Here is a 25,609-nt window from a genome sequence, read left to right on the forward strand (position 1 = left end):
TTTCCTTACAATCTTTTTGCCAGTTATTCATCCATACAAGAACATTATTTCGTACCCCTCTAATTTTGAAATTACAATCCCAGTATAATAAATTATGCAGAGGCAGAAAGATCAAAATCTGCCATACTGATCATGCCCACAAATGTTGATTTCTGAAACTCTCAATTTCTCCAAAAAATCAAGAAACATCAAATATTTTATTTTTCTATGAAGTGGCAGGTGCTGACATGGTGCAGTAAAACCTAGGAGTTCATAGGAGTTTCAATTCATCTAAGCCTTTTACATTGTAGAAGTTTTGATTACACATTGAATTCACAGGAACTTGGGTTTAATGGCTTGTGAAGTTCTTCATAATTAAAGACCAGTAAATAATTTACTTAAAGCAAGTCAGATGTCATTAACATTCTCTACCAGGATGCCATGTGTAACAAGCACATCTGTACTTAGCACCATGGTGTTATTGGTGGCCATGGAACCTGAGCCTGTGTGAGGTTGCTCTTTTTTTGTAGTTCTTTCAGACTAGATTCAATATGTGAGAAAGGTTGCCATTTACTTTTGACCCAACACAGGTTGCCAAAGTAATATGCAAACAGACCTACTATGTAGTAACTGGGAGTGGGTAAGTGAACAAAGACTTCACTAGTTTTGTCCCTTTTAATCACTCTATAAGTAACTGTGATTTCAGTGAAACTGAAAATAATTTTGATGCAGAAATGTTAAGAAATTTAATTGTTCAAAACTGATAGTCACTGTAATACTTTGCTTCATTCAAGGGTGGTTGTGGTTCACTTTTCAAAACATTTAACAAGTACCACGTGTTAAACTTAAAACCTTTAGAGAGCTGTAGTGGGGAAAAACATATGACATGTTACCTTAAATTCCCTTTTTCTTTTATGTCTTTCCTTCTTGTTGAAGTGTTACATTTAGTGTAAATTTCTGAAATACTCATCATGTCCTGGTTATGGTCAGCTTCCCTGTCTCATAACTGGAAGATTTAGAGCAGAGTGTTTTCATTAGATTTAGAAACTAATTTGAATTCAGTATAATAACCTCAGCCTTAAATCTTCTTCTATTTAAGCATACACAAACTGGAGTCCAGCTGCCTGGAGTCAAATGTAAGCTCAGAGCTGGGACAGACAGAGGAAGTGCAGGTGATAAACAAATCTTCCTCCTTTTTGCAAGGATTTGCAAGTCGATTTGCAAATCCAGTCAAAAATGTAAGGGGTCCATTCAAAACCCATATTTTACATTTAGTTTTTCCAGGTTATTTAATTTTATTTTCAAAGGTAATGGCCAAATGAGTCCAAAAGTTGCTAATGGCTACTGAATGATCAACTCTTCGCTGGAAAGCTTGCCCAGATATGTTTTATGCTTAACAACTGAGATTTTATTTAATTTTTATCTCATTACACTTGCAAGAAATCTTGTATTAGGCTTTATAATAAGGGGCGGAAAAGTCTGTTTTGCTATGGAATGTTATAAATTTATCTCATTCACTCTTCTGACCAATTATTTTACAGCTGGGAGGACTGGAACTCAGAATAACACGGAACAGCTAGCAGGAATTGGCTTGAAACTAACAAATGCCCTGGTAGAAAACAGTAGGATAACTAAAGCATTATTTTAGCAGCTGGAAGTGTGGAGGACCAGGGAAAGCTGATGACAAGGAAAGCTCAGGAAGAAATCTGAAGATCAGGCACCAGAATAGTTGATGTTAATAAGATCTGTAGGAACTTGAAAAAAGAACGGAGGAATATGAGCTGCTTCAGGGATAATAGGAGTAAGAGACAGAGGAAAAAGAGACAAAATTTCTAGCCAGAGGCTATCTATCAGAGAAGGAGCAGAGCGAATTAGTGGAGTTTTCAGTCACATAGAAGCAAGGGGTACAAAAATCACTGCAGTGGTAATTAACATTTTAGTCACTCGTGACCTTAGCTTTCCAAGTCTTCAAATAATATTATTATTATTAACATTCTGAAAAAACACAGCAGCCAGGGTATTAATAAAACATTCCTCTACAGATACACTCTGTCATTACATTCTAGTTTATGTAAAATATTTCTATTATTTATTTACCAAGAATATGCAAAACTGAGTGCCTTATTTCTCATGGTTATGACCTCTAGCTAGTATAGTAATCATTACTGCCAACATTAAGATTCAAGAGTGATTTTCTGTTCACAAATACTTTTCATAGACAGACAGGCATAAATTCCTGTTGGTATACATGGACAATTGTCAAAATAATATTGTTTAACAAAGTTAGACTTTGACATATTCATACAAAAAACCACCCTCTTCAGATACTCTTAATATAAATATGTGTGTATATATATGCAAATTTTGTAATTTATATAAGAATATATAGTATAAATATATATTAATATATATATCTACATTAAAATATATATTTATTGTTTATATATAACCGTAGATATATATTTAAAATATTATTCCTGGAAGTTAAGAACAGGAGAGCAATTACCAGTACAAATATTTCCCTCTGTAATCTAATTACAGCTCAAATGTAAGGATTTAACATATAAGTCACCTCGGTTGCTAATGCTTATCCTTTACCAAGAAAAATAAAGCTCCTGCATACATTCCATAGAAACCATTTGTGCAAGACAATGTTAATGTTCAGTTGTGCAAATACTAATAAAATTGCAAAGAGGTCTGCCAGGAAGATAAAGGAGATACAGCACAGAGAAGTAAAGCACAGTCAGATAATTTGACAGTGAAAAGCAGCAGCTATGTGGTCTGGCAAGATATGAGAGAAGACATTCGTTCACCTTTCAGGGACAAAACATTCTGGTTTTTGTGACATAAACAGCTCCTTTAATTTTCATCTTGTACATAAGTAAGCACACCTCTACAGAACGGAGAGCCCTGAAGCTGTACATGCATAATGAATCAAGCCTCAAAAGATTTGTTCACATCCCTATAGCTGCAAAATTAAATAATAACCTGCCTCATTAGTACATATTTTGTGGTACATGTCTAAAGTGGTGCTCAACACTTCTGTTGTCTGTTTTCTTCCTTTCTTCCATAACTTAGGTTCAGAGACAATCTGAATGTCTAGGACAACTTGTGCAGATGTGAAGAAATGAAACCCTCTGTTGTTTTCCAGCACCCCTGCCCAGGTAACCCTAGACACCAAGACAGATTTAGCTCTTGACAGAATGGCTGTGGGGGGGCATTCAGCTTTCACAACTTGCATCTACTGAGCTAAATTTAAACACTGCTACTGAGTTTAGTGATACAGGATCATGCTTTGCCTCTGCCCAGGTAATATCCACCTGTCACTTTTGAGATTCTTAGTTCATTGTACCCATTGTTCCAAATTAATTTCATTCTATTCACGAGGAAATAGTAAGTATCCAGTTCTGCAGAAGGACTGGTGTTGTAGGGTTTTAGATGTTCCTTTCCCCACTCTGACATTTCACACTGTTGTTGATACCCCTCTTACTATGATGGCAGTTTCAGTTACAGAGCCCACAAATCTGTGCCTGCTAGTTCTCCCTAAAATCCAAATTCACTGCTGCCTATGTCTCTCCCCTGATCTTGTCTCTGATCTGTAAATCAAGGCCAAGGTAAATTCTAAAGAAGGCAGTAAGATATCTGTGGTCTAAACCAAGTGAAGACACATGCTGCTAATGCCTGCAAGCACCCACTTCACTGTGGTTAATTTTGTTGTTAGCATTATCAATGATACACCCAACAATCTTCTTGAGCTTGGTTAATTTTGTCTCCTTTTTCTGGAGGGGAATTCCAGTTTTCAAATTCCTTCCATCTGCAAATGGGTCTCCAGGCCCTTTCTTAAAAACCGGGAGTATTTGCCAGATCAAACAGCTCTTAGAGCTCTGGCTGTTTATACTGGGTACCTTGTAAGAACAGGGGTGATTTAGCAGGAGAGCCTTGCATTCCAGTAGCCTTCCCCATGACTCACTGTCATCCAATAGCACACTTTTCAGCCCAGACTATTTTTGTGTGTCTCTTAAGAGTTTGTAATATGTGTTAGGCAGTGATATAAATAAAAACTGCAAAGCCTAAAAAGACAGAGATCAGTACTCCAAGCACATGTTATTATTGTTGTTGTTATTGTTATTATTGCAGTCCAGTAGATTTTGCAGGCAGAAAATACCATCTTTGTGAGGGTTTTCGTACTTTCTTTCCTTGCTGGAAACTAAGTAACATAGTAACCAAGAGTTGATCTCAATTGAATGTCAACATGCTGACTTTGCAACTTAAGATACACACCTGTGTTACAGACACCTTTCTGATTAACAGCATTCATCACAGTGCCTGCATGCAATTTTCTCTGCTGATGAAGCTGATTTCTCTTTCAGAAATCTTCGGCACTCCTCTGCAGATAAGAATATTGCAGAGAAATCTGTGAGTCTAACTCTCCTTGGAATGCTGCCAACCATTTTAAATCTCAAAATTAACTCAGCCTTATTCACAAGATCAATCACTTCTCTATCAAATGTATTTTATGTAAAGCAGATTTGTGAAGAGTGTTTTTTAAGCAATGAAATTTCATTGCAGCAATTGTGGCAGTGCATATGCATCATCAGATCATTGCCTGGGAATGAGATTGCTTGACCCATTATGCAGCCACAGCCATAAGAAATACACTGTGCTCCTATTATTGCTTTTTACCATTTGCAACCCACTTGGTAAGTTTTTTTGAGTGAAATTGTCCATTTTTTCCCTTCTCCCTTTGTGGCAATCTTCCAGCAATAATGACAAAATAGTCTGTTAATAACATGAATGGACAAGTTTTTTGGTATGACCATTGCATTCTCACCAATACCTGGCAGAATTGATAATGAAAAGACACATTCTTAGCCCTGGCAAGTCACAGTTGCATTTTTACCCTCTTGAACAAACAGAAATAAGAAAGTCCTCCCAAACAAAGATTAAAAGAATTTAATTCACTGAACAAGCAGAAACAACATAGGAGTATTCATCAAACCCAGGAGGATAAAGAAGAGAAACAGTGGTTTTGAATCACATTTCTGTTCTAGTATCATGCTGAAGTTCAATGTTGCTCAGGACATAACCTAAAACTAGAAGCAAGTTGTCACTGTTTGCCTTCTGATACATTTTAGATTAGTGGCTTTTTTTAGACCTCTTGTCTGCAAAACAGGTAACCTGCATACCCCAGTGACTTTTAAAGCTGTCTTTATGTTGTGTAATAGAACACTGCTAGGGCTTGGAGCCCGTTCTCACAGTGCCCATCCTTTCCTCTCTTTGTATTCCTCACTTTGAGCCTGGTTTCTTTTAGGGAGTGGAGAACAGATATGACCTGTTATAAAGTCTGGCACTTCCCTAGCCTGTATCCTGCAGTGTTTAAGTGCTCTAAGAAATGGGGCAGGCTTTAGAAAACACAGCCTTCCAACTGATTTCATGCATCTAATAATAGCATCTCAGGCAAGGAACTGTGCATGTGCCTTGTGCAAGCAATCACAGTGTCAAAGTAGGCAGAGACATACAAGCTACAAACTAAGAAAAATATTTTTATAGGCTGCTGACAGGTTTCTATTCTTTCCATGCTGGAAAGTACATCAATTCAACACTGGAATGGTCAACATGGAGATAAGAAGACAATTTTCTTCCCCATGGTTTTAGTATAAAAGGATTTATGCAGCTTTTACTGTTCTCATTGAGGACTGGGTCTTTCTTGCATGTGATTTTATGGCTTGTTTGCTTTTTTGCATTACTCAGTGGATGCTGGTGATAAGGTTGCACTTTCTGAGTGGTTAAATTTGTTTATATTAATAGCTAGAGATACCAAAAGCTGTTGTGCACTGCTGTGGTCATATTAGCTTTCCAAGCAAAATTTCCTGAACAGAAATAGCTTGTCTGTCCTAAATCAAAACAGCCATCAGGCTTCCATTTAAAATTTCACTGATTCTGCATCTGTATTCTAGTCTGGTTCAAGCCAAAGAACACTGTATACATTAGCATTTCACAACTTAGTAATTGTTCTCAAACAGTTTGAGTTTCTGTAGAGACTGTTGGAATTTTATTTATTGCTTTTCATAGAGAAAAACCAGTTCTATTCAAATTACTGCAAGGAAAATTAACAGGGAAATACTAAAAAAAGGATGAGAGTATAAAAGATTGTGAGTATATTCTCATTTATCATAATCTTTTTTCCCAAATCTTTACATATATTAAATTCTTTGTGAAGCACTCATTCAGTTATGCTAGCAAAGGATACCATGACATTAACTTGCAAAATTACATGGAAGGGTAAAGCTCTTCTGTTCTTTCACTTGTTAGAACCTTCAGTGATACTGTTAATCAAATAGAAGCACTGCTGGGCCCTGAGTTTTCATCTTTTTATGTAGGTGAATGAAACACTGACTGTTTGATATCAGTTTATTTATTGGCAATTTGAAGATTTTGTTCCTCCTGACAGGGCTTCTGAATTTCCCTTTATCTGCAGAAGTATCATTGAGAGGAAAATATAGGGATGCAAGTCTAAGCAACTTTTTTCCTTTCGGAAACAAGTGCTCCAATATGTTTATATTTAAGTTACAGAAGAAGTTCTCAATTATTTAATCTTTTCTAATTTATTAAATCCCTATCTTGTTCATCCAAATCAACTCCACCTGGATTCAGCAGTGTATTATTGGTCACAGGAAGCCCTTGGCAGTCAAAATACTACTTAGCTCACCCAGTTTGAATTTAAAATGTTTTTGTCACATGGAATTGCATATTTTCTAAATGTATGTGTTCAGGTGATTGCCAGTTAGAAAAACTGACAAAAATTTCTAAAACAAGTGAAGAGTGTTTTACTTTTTCTTGAGGATATTCACCCTGCAGATTCATACCACTTAATTAGTGCAATTTTTTCCTTGAGAAGTACCAGTGAGAAGGAGAAACAATTAATAATGGTCATTTCAGTGATATTCCAGTAAGGAATCTGAACATTGTCTTCTAAACAGGCATTGGATTGCTTCTAAGAAATCTTCCAGATTTAATCTCTCAAGTTTGTGTTGGAAGTTCACAACACGAAGTCCAATGATCCATTCAGAACCTACAGCAAAAATCTCACACTGTTTTTACACATTTCAGTTCTGGCACTTGGCTACTTTGACTCAGCAGCAACCCCCAATGATGTGAAAGTTCCCAGAATGTATGGAAAGGATATCTGTGATGTAGGGGGCTACTCTCCTCATCTGAAAGATTTATAGTAGTGATTTGTGTTACAATTTCAGCCAAGAGAGCAGTTAATAGTAGTATAAACCTGATCTGATTGCTGAATTTCCTATGGTTCTGCTGCTTCCTGGCACTGTTCAGATTCTTCCAGTTTACCTTGCAGAACTCAATCCACAGTGGTATCCTGATACCTACATAGAAGGAAATTGAAAAATACTGCCATCTATTTCTTCACATGAGAAGAATTCCAGAGAAAAAGCAGTATTTCCAAATTGAACTCTGACAGAATATTTTTTAAATTGAACATTACAATGAAATTCTGTAATGTTACACTGAATTTACCATACAAAACATAATTTCAATAGAAGACATTGTCAATTTGGCAGTGTTTCATCAGACATCTTAGTTATCTGATTGCATTAATTCTACATATCCAGATTCTCCTTGTTCTGGTGTTATATCTCTCCCCACTGGAATCCAAGCCCTGGAGTCAAATAAGAAAATATCCCCTACTCTTTGAACATGTTGGATCAAAGGAATGAATGACATCTCTGATCTCAGAGAACAGAAAAGCACACTTTGGTAAGATCTTGTTCACTGTTAAGAATCCATGACTGGAGACACAGCGCATGGTTAAGAGAGTTAGGGCCAACCCAAAAGTCCAGAGCTCAAATTTCATCTGAATTAACTGAATTAATGTGATTTCTAGTGCTAATGCTCATTCAGTCCCACACTGAAAATTGCAGATCCAACATTTGTGTGTTTGGAACATAATGTTTAAATACCATAAAAGTCATTAAGCTTTTCTCTAGATAAGCTTAATTTAATCACAGCCTTTCTGAGCCCCTCATAACAATCTGGGTTTTTCTCCTACATTCCTGATGCATTGACATCTCTTCAACTGCTATGAAGAAATATGACCTTCGATCAAGTAAAACAGCATCATTAGCTGGTTCAGCAGACTCCTCAGGCATTAAGGCGATGTTGTGGAGTCAAGTGCTCTATGTTAATTGTTTCACTCGGGGAAAGCGGGGGGAAGCGGCCACCTGCAGCGTGGCGCATCCCGGAGTGCGCGCAGTACACCAGCCCCAGGCTCGGGAGCTGCCAGCAGCATTGAGGAGCTGCAGCCCTGCAGGAGGGGCAGGGGGCCGGCCGGAGCCCGGCTCGGCATTGCCACCTCCCGGCCCAGCCCCGGCACTCCCGGCCGGCATTCTGCTGGGTTCCCTCCGCTCCCGAGCGGGGGCAGCGGCTCCGGCTGCTCCAGCGCCGGGCAGCGCTGCTGGCCGGGGATTGCCGTGCAGGAAAGGATGGTGAGCGGGGAAACACGGGCATTTCCCGTCGTGTAAAGCCCGTGGGACAGTATGAAGGTGCTTTCATGTGTGTGAGGTTTGTGCATTCACATAGAACACTGCAGGTCCTCGCTGTATTTTCAGATGCTAAGGCTGAGAATCAATCCACTGTTGCACCAGGGACACCCTCACCCATCCACTTCATTGGCTTTGTATGTTGCCTGCTGACGTTTGGACAAAGTTCAGTATTTCTTAACTGGCATCCAGTACAAATGAGCAGTAGCCTCATTTCCCTTGCCTGTGCTTCTCCATTTATCTCTGGAGAGATATGGAAGGTTATGCATTTACCCTTCTGTATAACCAATAGTTGGTAGGGACATACAACACTTGTCCGTCACAAAAGTAAACCTAAGCCTAAAACATTTGTTCATTTGACAGATGGATAAGAGCTAATGCCTTTTCACCACACCTCTTGTCCTAGGATTTCTTATCACCTCTGTGTCAGATACCACTGGTGTAATGGCACCTGAACACTCTGTGGCCATATCAGTGCAAAGTCTGATGGCTTAACTTAAGCTGTTGCACAAGGCAGTTCAAGTGAGGCTGGGGGTTACTGCATAGATGACAGAAAATGCCCACATATTTTCTTCCACCAGCAGAACTAAGAGGGACGCACATTCAGAGGGGGGCATACAGCTGGGAGCCATAGGCTTTGTCAGTCTCCGGTATTTTTTTCAGTGAATACTTTGTGTATGACTTCCATCATGCTTTTCGCTGGAGGCTTAGAGCTTGGTCTTATTTAGAGTCATTCCATTTAAATATTCCTCAGCTTGCTGTGTATGAAACATTTTAACATCAAATTTAGAAAATGCACCCTCCCCTTGCAGGTGCATTTTCTATTTAAATCTCATGAATACATGAAAACACTAAAGTGCCGAGTGGTTAATAAATATAACAAAACCAGCAGAAAAAATTATATAGTTAGCATTATATATCTTTTCTTCTGTGCCTCTGGTGAATATGCCCAGCTGTACAGCAGTCTAGGAACCATTTTAATTAGAATTTAAATTAAATTTTGTAGACCTGTGAAGAAGAAGGAGGCAAAAATGGGCCAAAAGATACTACCAACTGCAGAGAAACTCATCATACACCAGCAGTGTCCTGGTAAATAATGTTCTCTATCATGATGACACTGGAGAACAAAGGCATTGCAAGCTCTACCACAGAAAGAGTGCTTATGTGAGGACTTCAGACCAGCAGGCATGAAGAGGGCCTTCTACCTATTTGAACCTCTCAAGAAGACATGTAAGAGGAAAACTTGAGCTATCAGCAGTGGTTTGGATTTCCTGCATCAGTAGCTTTATATGTCATTTTCCAAGTGAAAAACTAATTTGATTAAAATTTTGTGGTGTCCTATAATCAAAGCTAAAGCTAGTTTTTGGATAGTTTTTTCCTCTGGGCAATAGTACATGCCAGTCTTCAGGTCTGGCGCTTCAGCACTTTCATCACCTTTCCATTAAAATGAATTTAAATTTAAAATAAAAAGTCTGTGGGTCTGCTGTTTCTCAAATAGAGCAGACTCATGGTGCTAATTGATAAGCAAACTTCTCAGATCCTGTTTTTTCCTATGTGCAGGTCGTGAACTGAACCTTAGCTAGATTCAAGGTGCTGACTGGGTAAAAGCATCGACCTTTGGGGTCCCACGGATCATAACATTTACTGCAAGGTCAATAATTGTAATGTGGATGCTGACTTTTGAGCTGTTTTTTCAATTAGTCATCAGACTGCTGTGAAATTAGGTGTCTGAACTGGTACTGACTAATGGGTGTATCACAGTAATTATCAGTGAATTTTGCCATAATTTTTTCTTGCTGTGGAACAATCACAGAGTATCTAACACGCATGCCCGCCAGAAGGGAACATTTTTTCTTCCATAAGGGCTAGTGGTATATAACGGCACTATTTAATGTCTGCTGGTATTTTCAGGGTTTTCCCTTTATTAAATGACGAAACGTTTCATTCAGCTCCGGAAAATGACTGGTCTGGGCAGCTGCTCCCAGCGCGCAGAGCCGGGAGCGGGTCTCTCCTTTTTCCTGCAACTCCGCTGTTTTTCCAGCAGGAGGAGCTGCAGGAACAAGGAGCCAATTCCCCTCAAACTTAGACCGAGGAAAAATACCTGGGATCATTGTCAGGAGGGTTCCCCTTCGTCTACGCTACTCTACAATAGGTCAAATACAAGATATTTTGGAGAGAGTCATTTATTATCAACCAATTTATTCTTCATTTTGCAAGGAGTAAAAGGTCCATCAAGTAATTAAGGTAGTGCTGTTGAGTACTCATGTGCAGCAAATCTTTTTAGTTTCAGCTGTCAGTTATTAGCCATTGAGTACGTGACAGCTGTGCAAATCCAGGTAGAAGAGACATAAATATGGTTAAAAGGGACAGTATAGGTTTAGCTTTGTATTACTTAGGGCAGTATTTTTAAACAAGCAGAATAATGCAACTAAGCAAAGGAAACTGAAATGGCAGCATAAATAAACTGACTGTGCATGATAATAGATATTTAACTATGGATAAAAAGAAGTTTGGCTATCTATTCAGCATGTAATTTTTCCTGTACCTTTCTTGTATATTGCTCTGTTTCATTACTAAATGTATCCGTCCTGCTGGCATAACTTCATCTATATCCTCACTCTTTTTCATGAAAGTTTTTTTCTTATTGTTCATTTGTCTTACCTTGGGACTCTGTTATGACTAGATCCTGTGACAAGTTCTCTGCATGGGTTTGATTTCATTCCTACACGTGTGGCAACAAACACTTTTGTAGTTGAAAAAATTATACAATGGCAGCAAATAGACAACTTACATGCTCTAAGTTGAGCAAGAGCAAAGCACTCTGTAGGATTTTGGCCTTATTCGTAGCAGGTTTATCCAATAACTTACATCTGGTTAGGTTTTGCTGGCTGGTTTGTTCATTATCTTTGCCCCTCATGTCTCTTTCTCAAACTGTGCAGTGTCACAGTGATATTTTTTCCCTCTCTCATTGGGCATTTGTTAGACCAAGACATACTATGTTTCATTTACCAAGTTGGGCTCTGTAATAAACTGGAAAATAACCGGCCAGGTCCTAAAAGCATTTGATGTTCATGCACAAGGAATTAATATAAAGTTATTTGGCACCACAACACCTGGATACTTGTACCATCCTTTTTACCTCACTCCTTTTTATAAACGCTCAGTGTGCAGCTCTGGTGGAGCTTTGCATTCTGGCACAGGGTGTCACACTACAACTTCCTTAATTAGGTGTGCATTTAAACTGTGAAACAGAAGCAGCCTCCAGGCCAGGTAGAAAATATCCAAATCTAAACTTTATGGAAGTTTGGGTTTAGATACGAGTCCAGAACTTCACTATCTCTGGAGCAGTCTTTTTGGGTGCTTTTCTCAATGCTTCCGCAGAGTTCCAGAGCCATGCTCATAAGCGTTGACGTGACAGTTTGCAGAATTTATCACCTTCCAGTCATATTCATATGCTCTTCTGCCTGCTGGTTATAGCAGCCTGACAAGCTCCTGAATCCAGATAAAATAGTAGCAGAATTTTACTGAGGAGAAGTTTGTCTTATCTGCTTGTTTCATCACATGGTCAAAGGATGCATTAGCAACCACTTCACTGGGAGTAAATTTATGTGGGTCCTGCCACAGAGTTGTTATACTCAGGAATTTCTTCAGTCAGGTTGAGAAGGGCAAATCCCCCTTCCAAAGAATGGGTGAGGCAAACCCAGAGCTTGTTCTGGAAGCTTTCCAAGCCAGACTAGACGATAATGTCAGATCCTCTCCTTCCTTTAATCAAAAGAGTGAACTTTCAGCATGTGTCACTGTGAACATGTTTATTTGTTTAGTTACTTGATGAGGTGGAAACAGGACATGGTCACAAGGGATAACTGCAGAGCAGCCAGGCTGGGAGTGCTCCTCACAGAGCTGTGCAAGTCTTGAACCAAAAAATAAGTAAATATGAAGCTTGGCTGCCTCTGCCTCTGCCTCTGCCTCAAAAGGCAGGATGACCACGGTTTTGAGGGAGGAGATAATGAAAGGAGGCTGCAGCTGCACATATACCACTCTGGAGGGGTTCTAGGAATTTCCCCATGTCTGGCAGCCCAAGATCCTGATGAGTGCAAAATATTGTGAAACTGTTGAGGATGTTTGTGTTTAAGTAGGAAACTGAAGATCCAGTGTGTTTGGCATCTTTTCTTCCTGACTTCTAATACCTTTCAGGCAAGAATCCTAGGCTGGAAACAGGTGGATCTTGAGGTGTAAATCTGGTGCTGTTTCATCCTGATAGCTGCATGCACATTCATACAATCTTGGCATTGAAATGCTGGCGTTTGAAAATATGGAAGGGGGAAAAAGTGGACCTACATTTGATAGTACTGTGAAGGAATTGCACTGCTTCTGAAGATTGCCTGATGCCTGCACTTGTTTTGAAGTCAGGGCAACTAGATTTTTTCCAGTTTCTATGCCTGAGTTAATGTGCCAAGAGAAATACAGGGACTCTGTCAGTCCTATTCTGAGTCTAGGTGAGACTCAGGGATGGATGCCCACCATTATATTCCTCACACTCATTTTTCTGGAGGCCTCTCCTTTGTTTACTGTCTCCTGGAACAAAATTTTCAAACAAGAACAAAGAAAGTCATTTTTGTTCCTCTTTCATCACTTGTATGTTATCAACTATCACCTTATCTCCAACCTGAAAGGTGTCTTCATTTGAGTATAGCTCCAGGCCTCCACTTAAAACATGATAGACATGATGCTTTTGAGTCTGTTGAGAGCAGTGATCCTGCTCCAGTGATCCTTTAAAATATGTAGATATAAAAAGTCCAGAATCAGTAATCCTTCACCTCTGTAAAATAATTACTTATTAGATTTTTATCAAAAATAAGGATGCTTAATTTGCTCTCTGAATATGTCTAGGGCTTACACAAATTTCTTCATCACCAATGTTCTAATTATATAAAATAGAGGTGACTGTAAACAAAAAGCATCTTTTCTCAATACTTAGAAAAATATAAGTTGATCTAAATAAGTATAATATGTTGTTTGATTTTGAAAGATAGTAAATTTATCATGAAATGTCAGATAAACTCAGAGTTTGTCTTGATTCTAGCTCAATTTCACAAATTAAAGGCAAAAAAACATAAGTTCATGGACTATGATTTTAAATTCCCATCATTGGTGAATAAAAATCCCTGTATCTTTTTATTTTAGATACCGTTAACTGAGTCAAATTTCTGAAGAAATGTTGCATCAAATGTGTATCTGTTGTTAGGTTCCTCAAGCTTGTGACAAACTGGGTAGAGGTAAAAAAACAGACTCTTTGGTTTTGATATGCAGCAAAAGGATATTGAGAACATTCTTCTTTGATACAGATTCTTGTAGTGAATGGGTATCACCATCAGAGTGGAGTCTTATCCTGGCATTTCTTGCTAGAACAAGAAAGATTTGTATATTTTAACAGAATATCTCTATATAATAGTGTGCACAAAGGTTGAGTCCCTAGTTCTTCTGCCATTCCCCCCCGCCCATGAGAAGGATAAATTACTTCTGTGTATTTACTACAGTTTTTCTTTATCTTCGTTACTATGTGCCCTTTAGCTCCCTGATAGGTAATTAATAATATATTTGGTCTTGGGGTTATTTGTATTTGTAACTTTACTCTTGGGGAATCTTAACCAGTTTGAACTATATCTGACCTCATTTTTCAAGTTTTTCTTAAGAGCAAAGTTATTAATCTTCAGATTTCTCAAGCTGAGTCACGCATTAATGTTCTCAAAATAACAACCACAAAAAGTCCCTGCTAGCCTTTCACTTTTTTCAGATTTTGTTTGGGTAGATACCCTAGTAGCTAACCCAGAAAGGTAGTTTCAAGCGGTGGCCTCACAGATTTTTTTTGCACTTATGCTTTAGCTCTGTCATGAGCAGTACAATGCTGGAGTAATCAAAAGTATAGTCATGTCCTTGAATGCTATTAAAATCACTTATGCATCACTTAAATCATGACAGCCATACATGCATGAACATATGCACACATTCATGAGGGTAAGGACTTTACTAGTTTGGTAGGAGTCACTTCAGTGATGCTTGTTACTAATTAAAACCTTAAAATAACAGTAATAATGACTACTGGACTTTCAGATACATTTTTTGTCCATCTTTTGTATTGACATGCCTCCTTTCCCCCCCCCCCACAAAACTAGCAAACCACTCCTTTCTAATGTAAAGAGAAGGCAAAGCATTAATTGTTTGAGTGGAACATGGGGATAACAATTACAATGATTCCCAGGATGCATTTAGTGATCCTGAAAGTTGAGCATCAAAGCATTTCCCTTTGTTTCACATTCTTACAAAGCAAATCTATAGAGGCACTTGATGAATGTAATTTTCCCCTCTTTTTCTGTTGCAAGGACTGTTCTGGCTTCCTGCTATTGTCCCTGTTCTCCATTTTTGCCTCCATGCCTGGTGCATGTCTGTGCCATGTCTGTGCCACTGATTGCTTTTGTTGGCTGGTCACATGTGCTGCATGTTGCCTCACAACTCCTTGCCCTTCAGAAAACCCTTTAACTCCACTTTCTTCTCTGATAGCACAGCAGTGTGCCAGCAGCTCCTTATTTTTCATACTTAAATCACCTAGGTTGTGTAAGAGGCACAATATTGCTTTAGAGAGTTCTTTGTGGTAGCTTTTAATGGAGGAGAGCACAACCTGTATGAGGCAGAAAAGGCAGGAATGAGAGCTGTTTACCAAAGTGATCCTTACTAGTCTGACCAGTTGCAGCAGGTCAATGGTGAACAATCCATTTCTTTCTGTGCCTGTCATGGCAAAAATATATTGTCTGTGTATTTTTGTGTGCTGCTGATCCCAGTAGCATCGCTAATTTCACCCAAATTCATGTAGCTTGGGTTTTTAACTATGCATTAATTTTGGAGGTCCCCACTAGTGGTGGCATTACAGGGAGAGATTTCTATAGATGTAAATCCTACCCCAAATTCCTCTGAGGCAGAGGGTGCCCAGCTTTCAAATCTCTTCCTTTCCAGCTCAAGAGAAGGTGGTTAGAAATTACTCAGAATTTGTGAAACTGTACACCAACTATGACCCCCATCTGCTGAAGAGCAGAGGATTCAGAGAACTCGTGCCAATGGCCAGAGCCACTCAGTGGGAAAAGGTTTGCTAAGAAAAAAAAAGGAAAAGGAGAATGATCCCTATTTATCTCCTCCAGAACTGACCCAGCAGCTGTATATCCTCTTTAGGGGTCGTACACAATCAGGATGGCAGGAGCAAGCTCAGCAGTTTCAGACTTGAAAGCTTCTTGGACAAGCAGAGGCTTTGCTGGTAGATGTAATGTTTGTGCTTCCTTAGTCTGCTTCAGTGAATCCATTCTTCACTGCTTGTAATCTTCAGGTATTCTAGATCTTGCTGTTCTGTTCTACAGACCTTTATTCCACGACAAATAAATGAAAGTTGCAGTTTGTGACCTTTTTCTGCCTCTATGCATGCTGAATTTTAAATCACTACTACAGTAGACTCAGGAACATCCATGTTATCCCAATTAGATAATAAATATATCTGCTGGTTTCTGCACATGCAGTGGAATATTAGAAAACTGAAGTGTTTTCCTGTGTTTACCCATGGCTGTTTATATCTGGGTATGCTTCCCCTACATGTCACTATGGTCTTGCTTTGAAGTCTTGGACTAAAACTAGTACTGCACTGATTTCCAAAGCCTTTGTGTACATAAAAGAGTTGCTAATGATGCCAAATACCACTAGTAAATGCTGAATTTCACAATGTAGAAGAGATGGGCTGGGACAGGTTTTCAGGTGTCCATTCAAATGCATCATTCAGGTATCTCCTTAGGAAACAGTAGAAGGCTTTTAATTTGAGAAAAACAAGGCAAACCTTTTCCATGAGCTTATACAAGTCAGAGACCAAATGTCTGCACTTCACTTTGGTCTTAGGAATCTGCAGATTGTGGTGCTTGTGAAGCTGAAGACCTGCATTACGTTGCTCTCATCACAGTTTTCAACAGATTTCTCTTAATATATGAGCTTCCTTAAATACCTTGATATCAGACAAAAGAGCCATTGTTCAATAATGTCAGAGAATGAGATGAGGATTAGTATTATTCCACCAGTCTAGTATATGCCTGGATAAGAATTTTATTTCCAGTAAAGTTTTGAAATTCCTTTGCAAGTCAGAATTAAGTTAAACAGAGAAAGTTGAACCATTCATTTTCCTACATACTAATTCAGCCCTGTGCAGCTCCAGTGCAGCCTATTTTTAATTTCACTTCTTCTTTCTTCATAGGTATGCTTAGGTATTCATTCCCACAACTGTACAGTCCCATCAGTTTTGCCTGCAAACCTGAAATTTTCTATGAGGGCTGGAAATGAGCACCAGAAATTTTTAAAAAGTGGGATTAAATGCTTATGTTTGCAGTGCTACTGAGAAAAAGATCTATGGAACCACAGGTGCACAATGGTACCTGGACAGCTGTGAGACCCTGGTGTGTTTTTTATTGCAAAGCTCTTGCTCTGTGGAAGGTGGACAGATGGTGAGGGTTTATCTCTTACAAGGCAAACATTTGGCTACCTCTTCTGTAGGAGTTTTTGACTACTTTTTATAATCTCAGGAATACAAATACAGAAATTTGAAGCCAAAACAAGTCTTTCACACAACACACAGAAATGCTCAGTTGCTTGGTACTTTACTGTTCATCAAAATCTGGCCAATTCTTGAAAACAATTAAGCCAATCTAAGTCAAAATTCAGAAATATTCCATCAGATTTATACTATGACAAAATTTCACCACACTGGATCACACAGCAGCTCTGTAATCAAGGAAAGGCTGTTATGCTGCTATTTAATGCATAACCCTGTTATGCCAGATGAGGAAACCAGAAGTTTCCTTGCTTCCACACACCACTCATTTAGCAAAGCTCCCACTAATGGCACGTGACCAGGAGAGATACTCTGAGGCAGGGAAGGATTCTTGTGTCTCTGTGTGCACTTGATTCTCATCTCTCTGTTTATGTTTGGCTTGTCTTCTACATGTTCTGTTTTCTAAAATGGCCTCACATTCAAGTGACCATCTCATGTGGCTTAGCAGGAGAATCCATGCTGCCTTTGTGATGGGCTGTAATATACAATTCTGACGCTCTGGATTGTTGTGGAGGTTCCCCCAGAACTCAGTTTCATTTATCTTCCAGATGGTGTCCCCTTCTCTGCCAAGACATCTCCCCTGGTTGGCAGCAGTGGCTGAACTACCAAAGCTGAATGACAGCTGCTACCTAAACTAGAATCAAACCAACAATTTGCAGGAAAAGCATCCTGTTCTGAGCAATCAGATTCCTGATTTCAGGAAGAATTATCTGTGACACCTTCACACTAAGGCATATGCCAATTTTTGGGTAAAGAACATGGTTTTCTGCCATTCAAGACTTCCATTTTATGGATAACCTAATTTGCTGCATATGGGGAGGGAAGGCACAGAATTTCTCACCTGTGTTTCCTGACAGTGGTAGACTTGACATGTGTTCTTTTTCCATTAAATTATATTGTTAGCTTTATTTATCTTCTCAACTTTTGTGTAGGATGTTGCAGGATTTGTTAAAAGGCGTTTGCTACTCAGCTGGATGTGTGAATCCATACTACAACTGACTTTGAATAGATTGCTTTTCTTCATTCACAATCCATCTTTCAACAAGCAGCACAAAAGAAAATAATCCAAGTAATGCTGATGGTTAGAAGTTTTCCCCGTTGTTCATCAAAAATAAGCACATTGTTAGCTTAAATCCAGCTGAGAGTTTTGAGGAGAGTGGAGAGAGGCTGCAAATCTCTGGTTGAAAACAAAGAATAAAAAAAAGGTTGAAAAAAGTGTAAATATAGTTTTTACAGATATCAGAAGGAATTTAAGAAAGGTGCACTAGATCTTGTACACCTTGTGTTTTTCTTCCACTGAAGTTTCCCCACATACTCTGCAAATGCCTGCTTTAGCTGATGAATTTAAGACTATTATTCAGTACAATGTGTTTGCAAACACTGGAAGGGAATGCTTTTCTCCAATGAAAAGGGTTCTTTCACATAGCTGTGTTTCCATTCTTTGATGTGGGTGAGGTAATCTGTACCAAGTTAGTGCTTTGGAGTGTTTAAAAAGTGTTAAAAAAATTAAAAAAGAAAAATCTTCTATATTTTCTATATATTAGATCCCTTTTATTCCCTTGCAAGAGGCCAAGAACCTAAACAAAAGGCTGTCTATCTATGAAGAGAGCTGTCAGGCCAAAGAGGGTCTCACTGAGCCTTTGTTTACCTGTTTGGTTTGTCTAAAGCCTCTGATGCGAGTCACATTTCTGAATGCTGTTGTTCATGTTTTATGGGAATGGCCAGCTGGTTGTGCAGGGTTTGTGAAATGCCGGCAGATAAAAAAACAGGTGATCATTTTAAAGGCTTTTGTGAAGGAACTACCTTGAGATCTAGCCCAAGCTGACCGCAGTCCTTTGCATTTGGGGCTTGAGGCTCAGCGTGTCCTGTGCTGTTCCTGTGGTGTTTGGGAAGGCACAAAGGCTGGAGCTCCTTCTGTTCCACCCCTGCTCCCAGGGATTAGCCCTTAGCAGCAGTAACTAACCACAGAGGTCTTGCAGAGAAGCCAAACCCTATAAGCACAACTTGCATTTCCAGCACAACCCCAGTTATGGCAAAGGAGCTCAGCCCTCTTGGTTTCGACTGCCATGTCACCCAGGTGAGTTATGTCACCATTATATGATACAACTCATTAAGAGGAAGATAAGGTTATTCCTCTGTAACCTGAAGCCTGTGAGTTATATTGTTTCTGCACAGCACTATTAAGTCCAGCTTGATACACTTGCCTTAAATAGCCATGCAGATGGGGATTTTGAACCGTTTTCTGTTGAATAGAAAGGGTTTAAATTGGAAGGGTGGCCTCAGCAATGCATTGTCAGAGTTCATATTCCTTAAAAGAGCTCATATGCAAAGGCAGCTCCTCATGCTTCTGAGCAGCTCTGTGTTGCCATCGAGGTAATACATCAGTGCTAATACCCACTCTCAAGATCAGATGGGGTCATGGACAGAAAAAGAGAGCTTTTAGCTCTACATCGACGTCTTCCAGTTCTTCCCAGACAGCTTTGTTCAGCTCAGAGCAGGAAAACAGGAGGTCTGTCCTATCATTTCATACAGTCACATGATGGACTTCATGGGATGACACCATGGGGACTCACCTGGAATAACCCTGGGGCTAAAAGGCTGCTGTGTGGCCTACCAGAGGGTTTGAAGGGATATTTACATCCTTGATAACACAAGACCTTCTTTGTAAGGGAGCAGAGGGAGATAGCATTATGGTCTCAGGAGCTCCTCATCAGCCTCCTCCTGGCCCTGGTCAGATTGATCTGACATACCAGCAGGAGGACAAAGCTGTGTAGGCACATTGGTGGTGGCCTGTATCCACACATAGTCCTCTTGAGTCCCTGTGCAGAGCAGCCCGGAGGTGTCTTGTCTGGACAGCTTCAAGGAGTGGTGGGTGCTCTCAAGAATGCTCTGCTTGCTGTCTCCCTCCAGTCCTCTACAGACCAATTTCTGAGCTTGTAACCTTTACACCCTTTCCCTTTTTTTCCCATTTGTTGTCTCCTGGAAGCAGTTTTGGTTTGGGGTTTTGTGTGTTTGGTTTTTTGTTTGGGTTTTTTATATTGTTTCGGGCTTTTTTTAAAACCCTTTCCCTTCTGGGAAGGGCTTGAAGATTTTGTTAGAGCCAGGAGCAGATGAAGTGATATGCTGTCCTGGGTGCAGCCAATGGTTGCTTGGAGAACCTGGGAGCTTGGCTGTGACCCAAAAGGCCTAACCTGCCTGGAGATAAGGTGCTGGGCTCCTGCAGCTGGCAAGAGACCAGAGCATGGTAAAAGCTGAGTTGCCCAATTAGGCTGAAGGGGTAGGAGCTCTGCTTGCTCTGGTAGAGACGGGAAGAAATGGCTCAGCTCTTTGGAACTTACTAGTTCTGTCAGAAATTTTATATCTTGAGAGAAGTGTGATTTGAGTTTCCTAGTAATGGTTTGGTGAGCAGTGTGAGAAAGGACATAGGAATTTTTGCACAGCAGTTGTTTTATGAGTTTTCTTGTGGTTGGTAATGGCTGGGACTTGGCCCATGGTTTTGAAACCCCAGGCCAGGACACACAGAAGAAAATCTTAGGTTTTGTCCAGAATTACTTTTTCTTTAGTTAACACAACTGAGGTCAGCTCCCAAACATGAGATTCCCATAAGCAGAAGATAACCAGCCCAGCTGAGGAGTTTGCACTGGAGATGTCAAGTTCTGCTGGTAGAAGTTTATATCTGGACATTTTCAGCCTACTGAAACTCAGGAAGACAATTTCCCCACGCAAATATTTGAGATTCTTAGCCTCAGATAATACTGCTGAATCTTGATGTTCATTGGGACATTTGAAACTACTTGGGGTTGGACAATGTACCTGCAAAATGTAGGCAGTCATCTTTGACTGTGATGGAATTTCAGTTCTTATAGCAGCCATACATACAAGTGGAGTATAACTGGTACCAGTGCTGTGTGCTGGAGTTCAACTGGTGCATGTCTTCAGCCAGGCCCCACAGCTAAATGTATGCCTAACTATTTAAAACACTGTGACAGTGTTTTTTAAATATAGGGTGGCATTACAACAACTTTACTCAGCAGTTTTCTGCAAATAATAGCCACTTTATTAAAAAAATTCCAGATCAGCTTACAGCTTAACCCCAGTCATTGACAACCATTTATAATAACAAACCTCTACTTTTTGTGGAATGGGACTCATGCAAATTATTGAAAGATCAAACTCGTGGCTGACATACTTTTTAAAGATCTTTAAAATTAGATACCTCAGATATCCTTGCAGAGTGAATTAAAATACAAAAGGCTTTTTAATCCTTCTGCAGGGGCTGCATTGGCAGCATGACCAAGTTTTGGCCAGGCTTGGGAGACTTGTGTCCCCTTGATGCTTCTGAGCCCAGGGTGACTCCCTTGTGCAGAAGGGTGCAAAGCAGAGGTCCCACAGCCATCACTGGTACAGGTGTTCATCTATCCCTCAGCCACAATGATCCATGAAGAAAAGCCTGAAGATTGCTCTTCCTCCACCTCCCAAAGGAATTTTTTGGCAGGTCTGGTTATTTCATCCAGACATTAAGAAGCTGTGTTTTATCTTCTTCCCATCACTGCCAAAAGCTCTGAATAATCTAGTGTGCCAAAAAACAGTCTTCCTTTAGACCTCATGTAATAAAAATAAAATAGAAATCATCACAACTTTTTTTTAAAAAAGTTAAAACCTGTGAGCTGGAAGTTTACAGCCAAATCTCCAATAAGCTGGAGATTTATTCATTTTTAAGAAGTGGCTTCCCCAGTTGACAGGAGTTTAGAAATCTTCCTCAGGTACCTACAGTCTGTGCATCTCTTAATTTCTTTACCAAGAATTGATGTTAATAAATGGAGAAGACATTAATTTCTTCACACACAAAGACTCATGTTGCCACAGGGTCTCAACATCAACAGGGGCAAATTTTTCTGGCTTCACAATACAAAGCCAGCAATCCACATTAGCTTTGAAACCTGGCTGCACTTAATGCTCTTTCTTTTTTCCAACAAAGGCTCATTCCTGAAAACATCTTGTTCTTTGAATAATGGCTACTTTTGGATGTTTTCCTTTGACGGTCTCAGGCTTAGCAGGTTGCTTGTGCTACTGGGTACCAAGCTTTCCCCTGAGGGACTCTGCAGTGGGTGCAGTGCTGGTAACTGCAGCATCATTTTCTTTTGAAATTTTCAGAAACAGAACATATTGCTCTTCCCACTGTTTTTCCTATTGAAGTCTACGGAAAATTAGAGGCAAATTCACAAAAGTACCTCTTCCATTATAGACAAAAAAACTGCTTTTGAGGAGAGCTTGAAACCACATTGATACTGCTGTACTTGATCCCTCAAATCACTTTTGCTAATTAATAAGTAATTTAAAGAAAGTTTACATCAAAACGGAGGTATTAGGGCATTACTGTGCCTGCATACTGCAGATTTAAGTTCAACTGCTAAAATATTCTTCTGATCATAGTCTGTAGCAAGTGTATCAGGCTGGTCGTGTAGCATTAGGTAGCGTGTAACCTAAGTCTCCTAAACCTTATGGACACAATCTTCCATTTTGCTTATAAATCAATAATAATGGTACATTTGACTTTTAATTTTTTATGTACTTTTGTTTCAGAACTAGGACAGCAGATAAATGTACAAGTACCTAAAGGAATCCCAGTTCCATCTCCAACTGTCTCTTCATAAAAGATTGCATATGCTGACAAAATACATACTGTGACCTTCCTTCTGCATTTCTTATTTATAAGGTTTCTGGAGAGGCACTCTGAAGATGCATTTCTTATTTAGAAAGAAAAATTCGATTGAAAGAGCAAATAATGCTTCTGAACATTTGCTCATTCAAAAAATGTGCTTTTTCACATGGGATCATAGGAGCAGTCTGCTCCTCTGCAGCAGCAGCAAAGCAACTTTTCTTGCTGTTAAATTTTTACATCTTCTCTCTGCAAAGTTTGCCATCAGAGAACTGCAGAGGGAGTGAAGGGACAGTGACAGAGGTGGGGTGTACCACAGGTAAAACACGCTTCTTCCCATGTCAAAAATGCAAAGCAATACCCAGGAGCAATTCTGGCATTCAGGGACTTCACGGTCTCCTCCACTCCCAGATCCTGGCTCTCCAGCTCGTGGCCACTGGTGGCTGCCCCTCTGGCCTGGGCAGCATGGTCTGACAGACCATGAGAGGTTTCTAAGCATGTTAAGGAAGCTAAAACAGAAACATCTCCAGAACAGCACAGTGGAATGATTCACAGATACACAGCTCCACTATATTATCAACTATCCCAAGTGACGTCCCTGTCTCCTACATTTAATATGGAATTCTGCGCATTTTCTCCCCCTCCAAACAGGGGTTTAAAAATGGCCAGTACAAGACAAATTAAATTATTTCTCTAAATACTTCTGGAAAGCCAAACTCCTCCTCTGACACTTTAAAGCTTTATCTCCAGCTGTGTCTTGGCGTATTTCCTCTGAGCTGGTTTGCCTACGCCCTCCTTGGGTATATTCTCACCAATAACTAAAGGCTGTCCCCCAAAACAGGCCAGTACAGCATCCCGTGTGGCAGCTGCAGGTCAGCAGCCTCCTGTCTCCCCTCCACTTGCCCTTCTGGTCTCTGCCAGGCTTTGCTCCAGCTCTGCTTATTCCGGGGATTCAACACTGTTTGTCTGCCGTCAGGTAGCCATGAGCTTCCCGACATTACTCCCAACTGTGGGAATTGTCCCAAAACATCTCTGCTGTTGCACGGCCTTAGCCAGCATCTCTTTAAAATGCAGGCTCCAGGTGATTGACTTCCAAGTAAGAGGAGCTGAATGGGTTTAGACAGATTAACATTCTAGCAGTAAGTGGCAGTCATTCCAAGGAGCTAAATCAAATTCTCAAGTGCTCATTAGCAACAGGGTAGAAAGAAAAAAGAAAAAGAAAAAAAAAGGTAACAGAAAAAAAGAAAAAGTAAGAGGGAAAACTAGTTTGAGAGCATAAAAACAATGAGCACATAATGGAGAGACTTGGTGAAAGCTGTTTTTTCATTAGAGTTTTTCATTGAGGGCCCTCTCCCTAAACCAGCAGGTCAGGGGGTGCTGCTGCCTGGCATTTCCTTGTAACACAAAGTGCGAAGGTGCGTTGGCCGAGGGTCACTCCAAGTTCAGGATCAGCCCGGCCCGTTTGTCTGGCTGGATGTGTGTTAGCGCTTCGGTGGCAGGGGGAGAGCTGCCGCTTGCTGTCCAGCCTCCGAGGGACTGCTCCGCACCCTGCAAAACAAAACACAAGTCTGCTGTGATGAGTTCTCTCGGGTCATCCAGGGCACTTGGTGTGCTCGCAATAATTTGTCTGTTTGGAGTGTCCCAACAGGACAGAATTGCAGCAATCGTTGTGAGGGGGAGGCGCGCAGGACGCTCACCACTGAGCGATCCGGGCAAGAAATGCTGCTCTGTCCCGGGCGTGCAGGGACCGTGGCTCCTCCGCAGGTTCTGGAAGGTGCCCTGGCACTGGCCATTGCCAGAGTCCCCGCTGAGGAGGGCGGCACAGTGGCCCTGGGGCAGCATCCCGGCCCGGCATCCTGCGCTCCGCTCCCCGGCCCCGCTGCTCCCAGCCGGACCCACCGCCCCTTCCCTCCTGCTGTCCTCGTCCAGGCTTGGGAGCAGCGGGAATCCTGGGCCCGAATCCTGCTGGTGAGTGGAGCAGTTTACATTTATACAAAATATTTACAGTTTATTCTCAAGCTTGTTTTCCTAGAGTTCTGCAAATCATGCAAACAGATTTTTGCAGTTTAGGCAGTTGCTCTGCAGAACTTCCCCTGTTCTCACTAAAAGAATATGAAAAGATGTAAATAGGAAAGATTTGAAATTATTAACAACTCATCCCGTGAAAGTAAAACCAGCTCTACCTGAGTGCAGAGGGAAGTCCCCATTTACCTTTTACATTTCAGAAAAAGCAGAGGCAAATCCTGCCTCAGGTTCCCCTTGCCGCTTGATTTACTCAGAGAAATATTTTCACTGCTGTTCCACACAGCACTAATGAGTTTAAAACTCAGTGGGTTCACAGCAGCTGAACAGCAGCGAGAGCACAACCCTGAACTGTACCCAGCTACAGACTCGCCTGCAGGAAAGGAGGAAAACCCAAAAGCACTCTACAGGCTTGAATGCTTGAAAAGTTGTCTAAGGGATTGGTTTAAATCAGGCACCCACACCTGGCTTTGTACACATCAGAGTTCCTGATGCCAGCCCTCCCAGGTTCTGCTTGGCTGCTGGCTCGTGCTGCTCCATTCCCTGAACCCTCCACCTGCTCTGCACAGTGTGCTTTGCCTAAGTGAAGCTCACCCTTGGCACAGGAGTGTGATGGAAAGTGCCTGGGTGTTCTGGCAACAGGGCCAGCATTAAGCCTGGAGACAGTTGAATACATGCCTTTGACCAGCACCCACATTTTTCAATGCCTTTTAGAAAGCGGCTTTCACTGAAAAAAGAAACAGCAGCAAAGAGATCAAG

At 40.5% G+C, this 25,609-nt stretch overlaps 1 long non-coding RNA gene across 1 annotated transcript; it reads left to right on the forward strand.

The window, feature by feature from the left end:
• Positions 1 to 460: 460 nt before the first annotated feature.
• LOC134419065 (uncharacterized) lies at positions 461 to 4,679 on the forward strand. The gene is made up of 3 exons (XR_010027962.1): positions 461 to 619; positions 3,058 to 3,143; positions 4,549 to 4,679. It is a non-coding gene; the product is annotated as an uncharacterized LOC134419065 (long non-coding RNA).
• The last annotated feature ends 20,930 nt before the right edge of the window (positions 4,680 to 25,609 follow it).

This window comes from Melospiza melodia, chromosome 5 (genome assembly GCF_035770615.1).
Source record: "Melospiza melodia melodia isolate bMelMel2 chromosome 5, bMelMel2.pri, whole genome shotgun sequence".
NCBI lineage: Eukaryota > Metazoa > Chordata > Aves > Passeriformes > Passerellidae > Melospiza > Melospiza melodia.